General features: G+C 49.3%; 1 pseudogene; it reads right to left on the minus strand.

Annotated features, from left to right (window-relative positions):
- Positions 1-879: 879 nt before the first annotated feature.
- On the minus strand, positions 880-4,046 carry LOC125530266 (annotated as a pseudogene).
- Between the last annotated feature and the right edge of the window lie 8,433 nt (positions 4,047-12,479).

A 12,479-nucleotide genomic window follows, 5' to 3' on the forward strand; every position in this document is an offset into this window, starting at 1 on the left:
CAAAGTCCTTGAGGATCACGGTCATCTCACCACAAGGGAGATGAAAGTTGTGTGTCTGCGGCCATCAACGATCAAGCAGGGCTGTGAGAGCTGAATGGCACATCAAAGGCGGCACCTGTTTGAACTGAAGAACAAACAGTAGGAGCCCTGCACACTCGAAGAATGGCTCATAGCGCACGTCATATCGCATCTGGCTAGCTTCGTGTGACCCCTCAATCGCAACTACCGCAAGTGTATGTCAAAATTGAACAAATCTGTCATAAGCTTCCTTTATAAATAAAACAATAATTTGACGATTATTATGGCTTTGCTTGTTACCTCTCCACGCTCGATAGTACGGGCACGATGGTCCTCATCGAAAGCAAGGTCAAGTCCTGTATACACACGCCATTGTCCTCATCATCGGCCATCCTAACATAATTTATAATTTTTATCAGTTATTAGACAACATTATCCATACATATGAATAGAATGAAACAGTACCCATGCATATATACATATGACTAGGAAGAAACAATATCCATATGTATTGCAAACATAGGTAAAAAAAACTATGTCAATAGGAATAGCAATAGCAATAGAACAATTTTTTTCACATGCATTCACAATTGCAAACATAGGGAATAGGAAAATTTTAATTCTAATGCAAATTCTTTTCCATATAGCAATACATACACATTCACCATCCACTATCAATCTACAATCTATCAATACATAGGCATTCACCATTCACCATTTATCCAAAAGAAATTATAATATTTCTCATACAATTTATTCATCCATTGCATTGAAAAAAAATAGAACAACATTACCATACAAACTTTCCATGCATTCCTCCACAAAATAATAGGATACTAAACATTTTAAACATAACCAAATTCATATTAGATCAAGACCTATAGGTTGCACCTAGGACCAATAAAAGCATCAAAACAACTAAGTATTTGCAAAAACTACTTGGAGGGATTGGAGGAGCTTACCTTCCTAAGTCTGACCTCGGCCAGCCCATTTGACGATTTGTATTCAGTTCCAGGGTAGCAGCTACTGCTACAAACTGAAGGGCTGACAGTTTTGTTTTCCCAAACCGGCAGCTATTGAAATTTCAAAAAGTGTTTCCGGACTTCCAAAAATACTCTAAACACTGAAAGATGTTAGGAATTCTAAAAAATGTTCCAACTTTGAATAATATTAAATAAATTCAAAAAAGTTTTTTAATTTCACAAAATTATTTGTGAATTTGGAAAAAAGTTCATGATATGAAAATGTACAATTTTGTTTGAAAAAACATTACTGGGTCCAGAATAAGTTCTTGAATTTCAAAAGATGTTCCGAATTTCAAAACACATTTAATGAACTTTAAAAAAGTTCTCATGTTTCCCAAAATATTCATGAATTTTAAAAACGTTCAGGAATTGAAAATTTTCTGTCAATTTTGAAATGTTTTCATGAATTCAAACATTGTTCTTGAATTCCTAAAACTTTTACAAATTTCAAAAACATTCACAAATTTTAAAAAACAATTCCGTATTTCAAAAATATTATGAATCTAAAAAAACAAGATTTTAAAAACGCAAAAGTGAAAAGAACCCAAAATAAATGGAATAAGACACGTCAAAAAGAAACACGAAAAAAAAAGAAACCCGTTTTAGTGAAGGTTTTAGAACGAAAACCTGTTGGAAAAAGAGACACGCAGAAAAGGCGCAATGGGCCGGGCCATATACCTTTCGGGATGCTCGAATGGGTACTCATTTGGTGCGCAACTGCCTCCCTATGCGCTAAAATGAAACACCCTAAACTGTATAGTACAAGATTAAATATTGTGACCACTTGACAAATGTGGTAAGCAATCCAAACTATTAAAAATAATAAATTTTGCGGACTATGTTTAATGTGTAATTTCTTTGCGTATGTGTTTTCATATAAAATAGATTAAATATTACGAATATATATCCCATAAAATATCATGTAAAATTAATTTGGCGTTATTTTTTGCCAATTATTTATTGATGATCAAACTATAAAAACATTGATTGACAAAAATTCTAAAGCTAATACAATTATGAACTAGAGATAGTATGTAGAAAAAGGTTCCAGTGTCGAAACGGGGATGTGCAACTAAAGCCCATACTCTAGCAGCTCAAATGGTTCCAGGCTCAAGGATCCGAGTGGTATTTGTAGCAACTAGGAACTTAAGGAATAAATACATAAACTCTCAAATTTTGAACATACCTGGATACTTTCCATTGTGTGAAGCCTGTCAATTATATCCCGTGCACTAGCTGGTCTCGTCTTTGGACTGAATTCTCTGCACTCTAAAGCTATCTCGTAGCATACTCGTATTTGCTCGCATAGTGTGTCTCGTTGTGATCTCTCTAATCTATCACTCCAACTTTCAAGTACCTACAAAGTTACAACGGGGAGTGATGGTCTATTAATTGGATCAGTAAACATCTTTTTACATAGGAAAGTGAAATGTGTAGTCTATATTGATAATATACATTCAAGAATCAAACTAACAACAAAAATTGTCCAAGAAGTAAATTGTGTCCCAATAGAGTCAAGTCGGATCTATCACCATGTAAATTGCACATTCAGGAATGAAGCATCAAAACTAAAAGCAAAAATTCTCTCAAAAGAATCTGTTGTGCTGATTCTTTAATTTAGAAGCCAAATTGAGCTTTCCACTACAAGGTGTACTTCCAGAACTGATACTATGCAACATCTCAAACTAAAATGTAAGTACAATATGGGAAGCAAAAGTGTGAAAGTTATTTTAAGTCAATCCTTCTTAGCCAAAATGGAAATTGAGCTTTTATCTTTATAGCAATGGCATATATTTTTCTTACATCCCCAATATCTTGATACCCCTTCTGCCCGGTAAGTTATTCCAGGATAATAACACCAAGACTATACAAGTCAGCGCTACGTGCGATTACACCACCTTCGCGAATTTCTGGTGCCACTTATCCGCTGGATGAAAATATAAAAGATCTAATCGGTTAAATGTACAAAGAGAGTGCAAGTTAAATCACAGAGAACAAAAGACTGAGCATTCAGGAGGACGAAGCTGCTTACATTGTTCCTAATAAAGTTTTGGTAATATCCTGGCTTTGATTTTCATCAAAGCATCTTGATAGGCCGAAATCAGCAATTTTCGCTTCCATGTTATCGTCGAGCAGTATATTGGCGGGTTTCGGATCCAAGTGAATAATATGATTATCGTGAAGGTACTGCAGGCCCTCACAAATCCATTTGATTATTTTATAGCACGTTTCCCACTCACGATATGCATCTATAAAGGGAGAGAACAAACCGGGTTTATGATTTGAGATACTTGATGTCTTAACTTTTGAACTCGATGTTATATGACAGATTACGCAATTTGCAATATATGAAAGAAGAAAATAAAGGGAAAAGTTAGAGGCCATATGGTCCTACCGTTGATATACTTATCAAGACTCCCTTTACGTATATATTCGAACAAAGCAATCGTTGGTGGATCTCTGCCATGACATGTTTTCCATCGAATCCTTCCCTACTTCTTTGTGTGTCATCACAGCATCCCAGAAATCTTATTGGAGTACATTTTTGTGCTTTGCCCGCATTAGACATTCAATCTCTCGGTCAAATTCCATTTCATGCATATAAGCGTTGGACAGCTTCTTCACGGCGATCACCTTATCGCCAAGTATCCCCTATCACACTCACATGTGTCAAGCATCGGTTGATTTTTCAGGACAAGGATGATAAAGATTGAAACACTCTTGCCATGTATACTACTCCCTCTGTCCCATAATATAAGAATATTTTTAACACTAGTGTAGTGTAGTGCCAAAAACGTTCTTATATTATGAGACGAAGGGAGTACATGATAAACCACAGCAAATCCACCACGTCCAATCACCTGGTTGTCAGAGAAATCACATGTGATGTCCTTCAAAAGTGATAATGGCAGGGCCATGGGTTCCGCGGTTTCGTCTACTAATATCTGCTCTAGTTCACTTCGCGCAGTAGTGGCCTTGTGTTCCATTTGCAGTCAGTATATATGTAATTACCTGGGAACAAGGGCAAACTCATTACGTATCAGGCTACTATACAGACTCAACCACCCAATTTCTCACCTACTCACTCCGTTCGAAAATACTTGTCATCAAAATGGATAAAAAAATATGTATCTGAAATTAAAATACGTCTAGATACATATTTTTTTATTCATTTTAGTGACAAGTATTTCCGGACGGAGGGAGTATATATTATGCGAATAGAAGGCAGTAGTTTTGATTTTGACCCTCCTCTGTTGTGTACTTCTGCGACCGAACTGTCCTCGAGCCCGTGCCGCCTGACAGCCCGGTGCCTAGCTGCAAATAGGTGGTAAATTGATCTGCCAGAGAGCTGCGATCAAAGATGAATCTGCAGACGGCAGATCCCCGAACAGCAATCAAACTCAAGCTTGCGAGAAGTCCATCTGCGAGAGCAAGCCAATCAACCTCCAAATATACATTTCAGACAATATCTATTCACTGAAAAGAAGTTGAGAAATTAGAGGAAATTGGTGGAAAGTTGATCTGACAGAGAGCTGTCGGCAGATCACCATCTGCAAAGAGCAACCCAACCTACAAGGATACAATAATTGAGCTAGCTGCCTCTAGATGGACATGTCACGTGCGTATGGAGCCACGGCCAGCAGTCAGCAGCAGTGCTGCAGTACGGACCGTATTTTACGGATTCAAAGGTGTGAACGGAGGTGCCACACCTGGTTGGGAACCGAGAGCATCTTCACCCGCTTTCCAGGCGATTTTTTCGCGCCGACGCCGAAAAAACTGCCCAGTCACGCCTTCAGGAGTCCGATTTTCGCCAGCCTGAGCCGAACACGGCGCCGGCGGACCCAGGCCGAACACGGCGCGCTGGGGGGCGCCCGGAGGCGTCGGGACGAGCTGTTTTGGCGCAGAAAAGCCGCGGGGCAGCCGCGTCAGCGACACGGCGCCTCGTGTTCCCCCTACGGCCTCGGTTCCCGCGGGGAATCAATGGCAAGGCTGCCGCTGGTCAGCCTTGCCATTGATTCCTCACGGGTGGCGCGTCACGGGATGGCGCGCCGACGCCTCCCCTCCCTCGCACACGTACACACGGGCGCGACGCGGCTATATAGCCGGTGGCCTCACTCGACTGTGCCCACACCAGCCCCGCCCCTCATCGCCGCCCAGCCCCTCCCTCTCCCTCTACCTCTCCCGAGCGCCGCCGCCCAGCCCCTCCCTCTCCCTCTCTACCTCTCCCAAGCCCGTCGCCATGGCAAAGCGTTTCCTCGGAGACGAGGCGGCGGCCAACGGCTTCGGCCGCCGTTCGCTCCGCGAACAGGAGTCCTGGCTCCTGTTCTAGACGAACATCCCGGCGCCGCCGAACATGCGCGCCGGGCCGACGGGGTGGAGACTCAGCGAGGGGGGAGTGCCCATTCCCCCGTTGCCCGACGCCGTGGCCAAGCCCAAATATTTCGCCGAGGAGGTCGAGGTCGTGCGCGCCTCCCTCACCGACGCCCAGCTCTCCCTCCCCCGGTACGCTGCCGACAACCACGCGGCTTGGGCGGCGTACTTCGAGCGCCGCCAGCAGCAGCGGTTGGCGTCCACCAACGGCGCGCCGGTGGTCGGTGCCCTGAAGAACAGTGAGGGGCGCCACCTGTGGTGGGGCATCCCTGGCCGCACACTCGAGGGCGTGCTGACGTACCTCGAGGGCGGCAACGACCCGCCGTTGGCGTACCCGGCGAGGGTGGCCGCCTCGGCGCACCACCGACGCGTCGGGCCATGGGCGCCAAGGAGGTTCGGGTCCTCCTCCTCTTCTTCCTCTTCGCGATCTTCCTCGCATTCCTCTGGTACTCCGGCCCTGCTCGGCGTCAAGGCCGAGCCCACGGCAGAGACACCACTCGGCCGACGCACTCGCAGCGCCGGCATCGTCATCAACGAGGGCGGCCGGCGCGCCTCCTCATCGGCTCCTCCTCCATGCTTCGTCAAGCGAAAGACGGAGTCGGGGCTCGCGCCGGTGAAGACGGAGCCGGGGCTCGCGCCGGTGAAGACGGAGCTCGACGACGACGACGCGGCCCTGGAATGGGCGCGCAGGGACTCCATAGCGATGGAGAAGGAGCGCCTAGAGAAGGCGAAGGAGCGCCAGTGCGCCGCCCTGCGCCGCTTCGTGGAGCGCCGACGCGGCCACGACGAAGGCGGAGTCGTCGTCATCTACGACAGCGACGACGACGACGACGCGCCGCCACCAGTCCACCATGGCGACGCCGGGGAGGGGTCCAGCAGGAGCGCCCGCGTCAAGGAGGAGAAGGCCGACGACGGCGGTGAGGATGGCGGCGACGGCGGCGACTTCAGCCAGTTTTTTAGATTATATATGTGTTATGTAATGAAAATCCGCGCACTTCGCCGAACTATGCCGAAATTTATCGTGTTTAGCCGAACTGTGCCGAATTTTGCTATACTTCTTTTATTTTAAAACGCGCCTAGGGGCGGCCCTGGGCCGGCGGCTGGGGACCAACTCGCTCCCAGGGCCAATTTTTGCACCGGCTCACCCTCAGACGACGATTTTAGGCGCCCCCTGGGGCCAACGGCTGAAGATGCTCTGAAGATGACACATACGTTTGTAAAGATTTTTCTGTAAGCATTGTCCGTACGTAGGTCTACTATTATTGCCGGCATCTCACATCCCCCACGTAATGAGAGGCCCCGCTGCTACAACACAAGAGGTAATTAGAGAGAGTGAGTGTGAAAATGGTAAAATCTACGACCGGAGCTCTTACAGCAACTTCACTCATTTGGCCCCCAGCGCAGCCGCCGGCGCTATTTCGGACCTTCACCCGCTGTTTTTTAGGCCCTGAGGGCGATCTAGGTCCCAGCCACGCCCAGATGCCGCCCCAAGGTGTCGTAAATTCAAAGTTGTCCATTTCCGCTACCCAAAAAACGCCACAAGTTCGGCGATCAACACCACAAAGCTTCGGTGATCGGCGATCACCTTGCCACAGTTCGCCGATCAGTAGAAAGTTCGGCATTCAAAAGAAAGGACGCGTAGGCATTGCATCAAACGGCGGCCGCGGCCTCCGGCGTCGGACTGGCGGGAGTCGGCATACGCGGGCTGGTCTGCGTCGGCGCGGCTTCTGTGCTGGGCGTCGTGGAGGCGTCGCTCGGGCTTGCCGGTGGCGTTGGGGTCGGCATGGGAGTTGGCGCCGCCGTCGACGGCATCTGGTTCAGGATGAGGCCACGCTCCACCAGGTACCACGCCTTGACCTGCTCGTCCATCGCCGACATGTCCCCTCCCCCATTAGGAAAACCAGGTCGGTGTTCTTCTTATTCGCGGCGACGTTGGTCTGGAGCAGGTCGAGCTTGACGGTGCTGTTCATAATCAACGCCGACCATCGCGCCTCGATTTTCTCTTCTCTCTGGGCGGCGCGGGTCTTGGCATCGGCAATGCAATGCTCGATGGACTCTTGCAGATGCGCGGTAGCCGGAGCGGCATCCTTCGTCGACTTGGCTCGCTTGTTTCCGTCCGGGCGCCCATCGGCCGCGTCCCGCGTCGGCGCGTCCGGCTTGTACGTCTCCTTGGCCTTGGTGAGGGTGCGCCGGACTTCCGCCCACTTCTCGCACTTCTCGATCCGGGAGAACACGCGGAGGTACTTGAAATCTTGGTCGGTGTTGTTGTCCTGGCGCTACATGGCAAACATCCGCACCATCTGCGCCAAGAAACAAGTGTCGGCGGCGCACACGGCGGAAGAATGAGCGAGAGACCGGCGTCATACCTGATCCTCGATGTTGGCGCCGCTCTCCGGGCGAGCCACGATCTCCTCGACGATCCCATGCCATTTGTTGCACGCCGTTTGGATGAGCGACCAATGATTCGCCATGGCCTTCGAGCTGCGCTGCATGTGGACACCGGCGAAGTAGGGGTCGACCAGCTTGCGCTCATCGAACTCGGACTTGATGCGCTCCCAATACGTGTCAACGTTCTGGTTCGTGCCGGTGATCGGGTCAGGGCAGACAATCTTTCTCGCCTCGGCGAGGCACTCGTCTTCTTTAGACGCCCACTTGACGCGCGGCTCGCCGGTCCTGGCCGCCCGCTTCTTCATTTTCCCTTTCCTTGCCGGAACAGGCACAGGCTCCTCCTCCTCCTCCTCTGGCTCCTCCTCGCCATAGTCGAGCTCGCCGTCCATGTCGCCGTTGAGGTCCATTGTATCTTCTTGGGCAGTGAACCCGGGGGAGGCGACGGCGGCCGAGCCGGTCGTGATGATGTCGTCCATGTCGGCCTCCGTCGCGTCGAGGTCGCCGAGATGCGACGAGGAGGCTTATGAGAAGAGCAGCGCGCCACGGCGCAGAGGTGGCGTCGAGGAGGATGCGTAGGCCGGCGGCGAGTACTGGACGCCGGCGAATGCGGGTGAGCGCGTGCGCTGGGCGGGGTGACCATGCGGAAAGGTGATGTTGGGGTTGAACCCGCCGTGCGCGTCACCGTCGGTGTAGCCAGGCGAGGGTGTGGCGAGGGTGTGCAACCCCAGGGGTGTGACGACGGCGAGAAGCCGGCCGACGACCCGATGCTTTGCTGGCTCCAGGAAGTGTGCGGGCCGTGGCCGCCGGGTGGATTCGTCATCCCCGTGCGAGACGCCTCTGCTTGTTCCTCTGCGCGATTTGCCTGCTCCGCCACGGCCGCAGCCAACGCCGCCCTGTCTAGGGCCTTCTTGGTGTTGGCCCTGTTCCGCCGGTCGGCGGTGACAGCCTTCCGGCGCTGAACTTCCGCCTTCTTGGCGTTGGCCCTGTTCCGTTGGTCGGCGGTGGCGCGTTTGACATGCCCGGGGACTTGGACGGTGGCGCCCTCTGCTTCCTCTGCTTCGGCTGGGTGGCGTTGGCATCGGCAGCGATGCGAGGGGCCATGTACTTCTTCGGCGGCATGGCGGCCGGATAGAGGGGAGAGGGAGGGGAATGGCGGGAGAAAGGGAGAATGGAGGGAAACGGAGGGGGGAAGCAGAGGGATCGACAGGAAAAGGGCATTCTCTCACCGACAATGTGGACCCTTGCCCTTCTTGAACTTAGTGGTTTTATTCATCATCAACACTTGATGTTCCTTCTTGACTTCTACCTCTGCTTATTTCAGCATAGCAAATACTTCAGGAATGGTCTTTACCATCCCCTGCATATTGAAGTTCATCACAAAGCTCTTGTAGCTTGGTGGAAGCGACTGGAGGATTCTGTCAATGACCACGTCATCCGGGAGATTAACTCCCAGCTGAGTCAAGCGGTTATGTAACCCAGACATAGTGAGTATGTGCTCACTGACAGAACTATTTTCCTCCATCTTACAGCTGAAGAACTTATCGGAGACTTCATATCTCTCGATCCGGGCATGAGCTTGAAAAACCATTTTTAGCTCTTCGAACATCTCATATGCTCCATGTCTCTCAAAACGCTTTTGGAGCCCCGGCTCTAAGCTGTAAAGCATGCCGCACTGAACGAGGGAGTAGTCATCAGTACGTGTCTGCCAAGCGTTCATAGCGTCTTGGTTCTGTAGGACGGGTGGATCACCTAGCGGTGCTTGTAGGACATAATCTTTCTTGGCAGCTATGAGGATGATCCTCAGGTTCCGGACCCAGTCCGTATAGTTGCTGCCATCGTCTTTCAGCTTGGTTTTCTCTAGGAACGCGTTGAAATTGAATACAACGTTGGCCATTTGATCTACAAGACATATTGTAAAGATTTTAGACTAAGTTCATGATAATTAAGTTCATCTAATCAAATTATTAATGAACTCCCACTCAGATTAGACATCCCTCTAGTCATCTAAGTGTTACACGATCCGAGTCGACTAGGCCGTGTCCGATTAACACGTGAGACGGACTAGTCATCGCCGGTGAACATCTTCATGTTGACCGTATCTTCCATACGACTCGTGTTCGACCTTTCGGTCTCTGTGTTCTGAGGCCATGTCTGTACATGCTAGGCTCGTCAAGTTAACCCTAAGTGTTTTTTGCTGTGTAAAACTGTCTTACACCCGTTGTATGTGAACGTAAGGATCTATCACACCCGATTAACACGTGGTGCTTCGAAACGACGAACTGTAGCAACGGTGCACAGTTAGGGGAGAACACTTCCTGAAATTGTTGTAAGGGATCATCTTATTTACTACCGTCGTTCTAAGTAAACAAAATGCAAAACATGATAAACATCACATGCAACCAAATAATAATAGTGACATGATATGGCCAATATCACATAGCTCCTTTGATCTCCATCTTGGGGCTCTATGATCATCGTGTCACCGTCATACTCATCGACATGTAAGTTGTGATTCCTCGTATAATAGCATGAACATCTCATACATCACATATAGATCATTCATCATTCATCACAACTTTGGCCATATCATATCACAAAGCACTTGCTGCAAAAACAAGTTAGACGTCCTCTAATTGTTGTTGCAGGTTTTACGTGGCTGAAGTAGGGTTCTAACAAGAACGTTTTCTTACCTACGTGAAAGCCACAACGTGATTTGTCAACTTCTATTTACCCTTCATAAGGACCCTGTTCATCGAATCTGCTCCAACTAAAGTAGGAGAGACAGACACCCGCCAGCCACCTTATGCAACTTGTGCATGTTAGTCGGTGGAACCGGTCTCACGTAAGCATACGTGTAAGGTTGGTCCGGGCCGCTTCATCCCACAATACCGTTGAAGCAAGATAAGACTAGTAGCGGCAAGAAAGTTGACAACATCTACGCCCACAACAAATTGTGTTCTACTCGCGCAAGAGAACTACGCATAGACCTAGCTCATGATGCCACTATTGGGGAACATTGCAGAAAACAAAAATTTTCCTACTCGTTTCACCAAGATCCATCTAGGAGTTCATCTAGCAACGAGTGATCGGATGCATCTACATACCTTTGTAGATCGCGAGCGGAAGCGTTCAAAGAACGGGGATGATGTAGTCGAACACGACGTGATCCAAATCACCGATGACCAAGCGCCGAACGGACGGCACCTCCGCGTTCAACACACGTACGGAGCGGATGACGTCTCCTCCTTTCTTGATCCAGCAAGGGGGAAGGAGAGGTTTATGAAGATCCAGCAGCACGACGGCGTGGTGGTGGATGCAGGGCGTCACAGTAGCAGGGCTTCGCCTATACTACGAGAGAGAGACGTAACGGGGAGAGAGGGAGGCGCCAGGGGCTGGTGTGTCAAGTCCCTCCTCTCCCCCACTATATATAGGACGGCCAAGGGGGGTGCACCAGCCTAGGAGATCCAATCTCCTAGGTGCGGCGGCCAAGGGGAGGTTTCCCTCCCCCCCCCCCCCCAAGGCACCTAGAGGTGCCTTCCACCATTGGGACTCTTCCCTTTTGTGGAAACCTAGGCGCATGGGCTTTTGGGGCTGGTGCCCTTGGCCCATCTAGGCCAAGGCGCACCCCCTACAGCCCATGTGGCCCCCCGGGACAGGTGGCCCCACCCGGTGGGCCCCCGGGACCCCTCCGGTGGTCCCGGTACAATACCGATAACCCCGAAACTTGTCCCGATGGCCGAAACAGCACTTCCTATATATAATTCTTTACCTCCGGACCATTCCGGAACTCCTCGTGACGTCCGGGATCTCATCCGGGACTCCGAACAACATTCGGATTACTGCATATACATATCTTCATAACCCTAGCGTCACCGAACCTTAAGTGTGTAGACCCTACGGGTTTGGGAGACATGCAGACATGACCGGGACGACTCTCCGGTCAATAACCAACAGCGGGATCTGGATACCCATGTTGGCTCCCACATGCTCCACGATGATCTCATCGGATGAACCACGATGTCAAGGATTTAATCAACCCCGTATACAATTCCCTTTGTCAATCGGTATGTTACTTGCCCGAGACTCGATCGTTGGTATCCCAATACCTTGTTCAGTCTCGTTACCGGCAAGTCACTTTACTCGTACCGTAATGCATGATCCCGTGATCAACCACTTGGTCACCTTGAGCTCATAATGATGATGCATTACCGAGTGGGCCCAGTGATACCTCTCCGTTATATGGAGTGACAAATCCCAGTCTCGATCCATGTCAACCCAACAGACACTTTCGGAAATACCTGTAGTGCACCTTTATAGTCACCCAGTTACGTTGTGACGTTTGATACACCCAAAGCACTCTTACGGTATCCGGGAGTTACACGATCTCATGGTCAAAGGAAAAGATACTTGACATTGGAAAAGCTCTAGCAAACGAACTACACGATCTTGTGCTATGCTTAGGATTAGGTCTTGTCCATCACATCATTCTCCTAATGATGTGATCCCATTATCAATGACATCCAATGTCCATAGCCAGGAAACCATGACTATCTGTTGATCAACGAGCTAGTCAACTAGAGGCTTACTAGGGACATATTATGGTCTATGTATTCACACGTGTATTACGATTTACGGATAATACAGTTATAGCATGAATAAAGACAATTATCATGATCA

The sequence above is a fragment of the Triticum urartu genome, unplaced genomic scaffold (assembly GCF_003073215.2).
Source record: "Triticum urartu cultivar G1812 unplaced genomic scaffold, Tu2.1 TuUngrouped_contig_619, whole genome shotgun sequence".
NCBI lineage: Eukaryota > Viridiplantae > Streptophyta > Magnoliopsida > Poales > Poaceae > Triticum > Triticum urartu.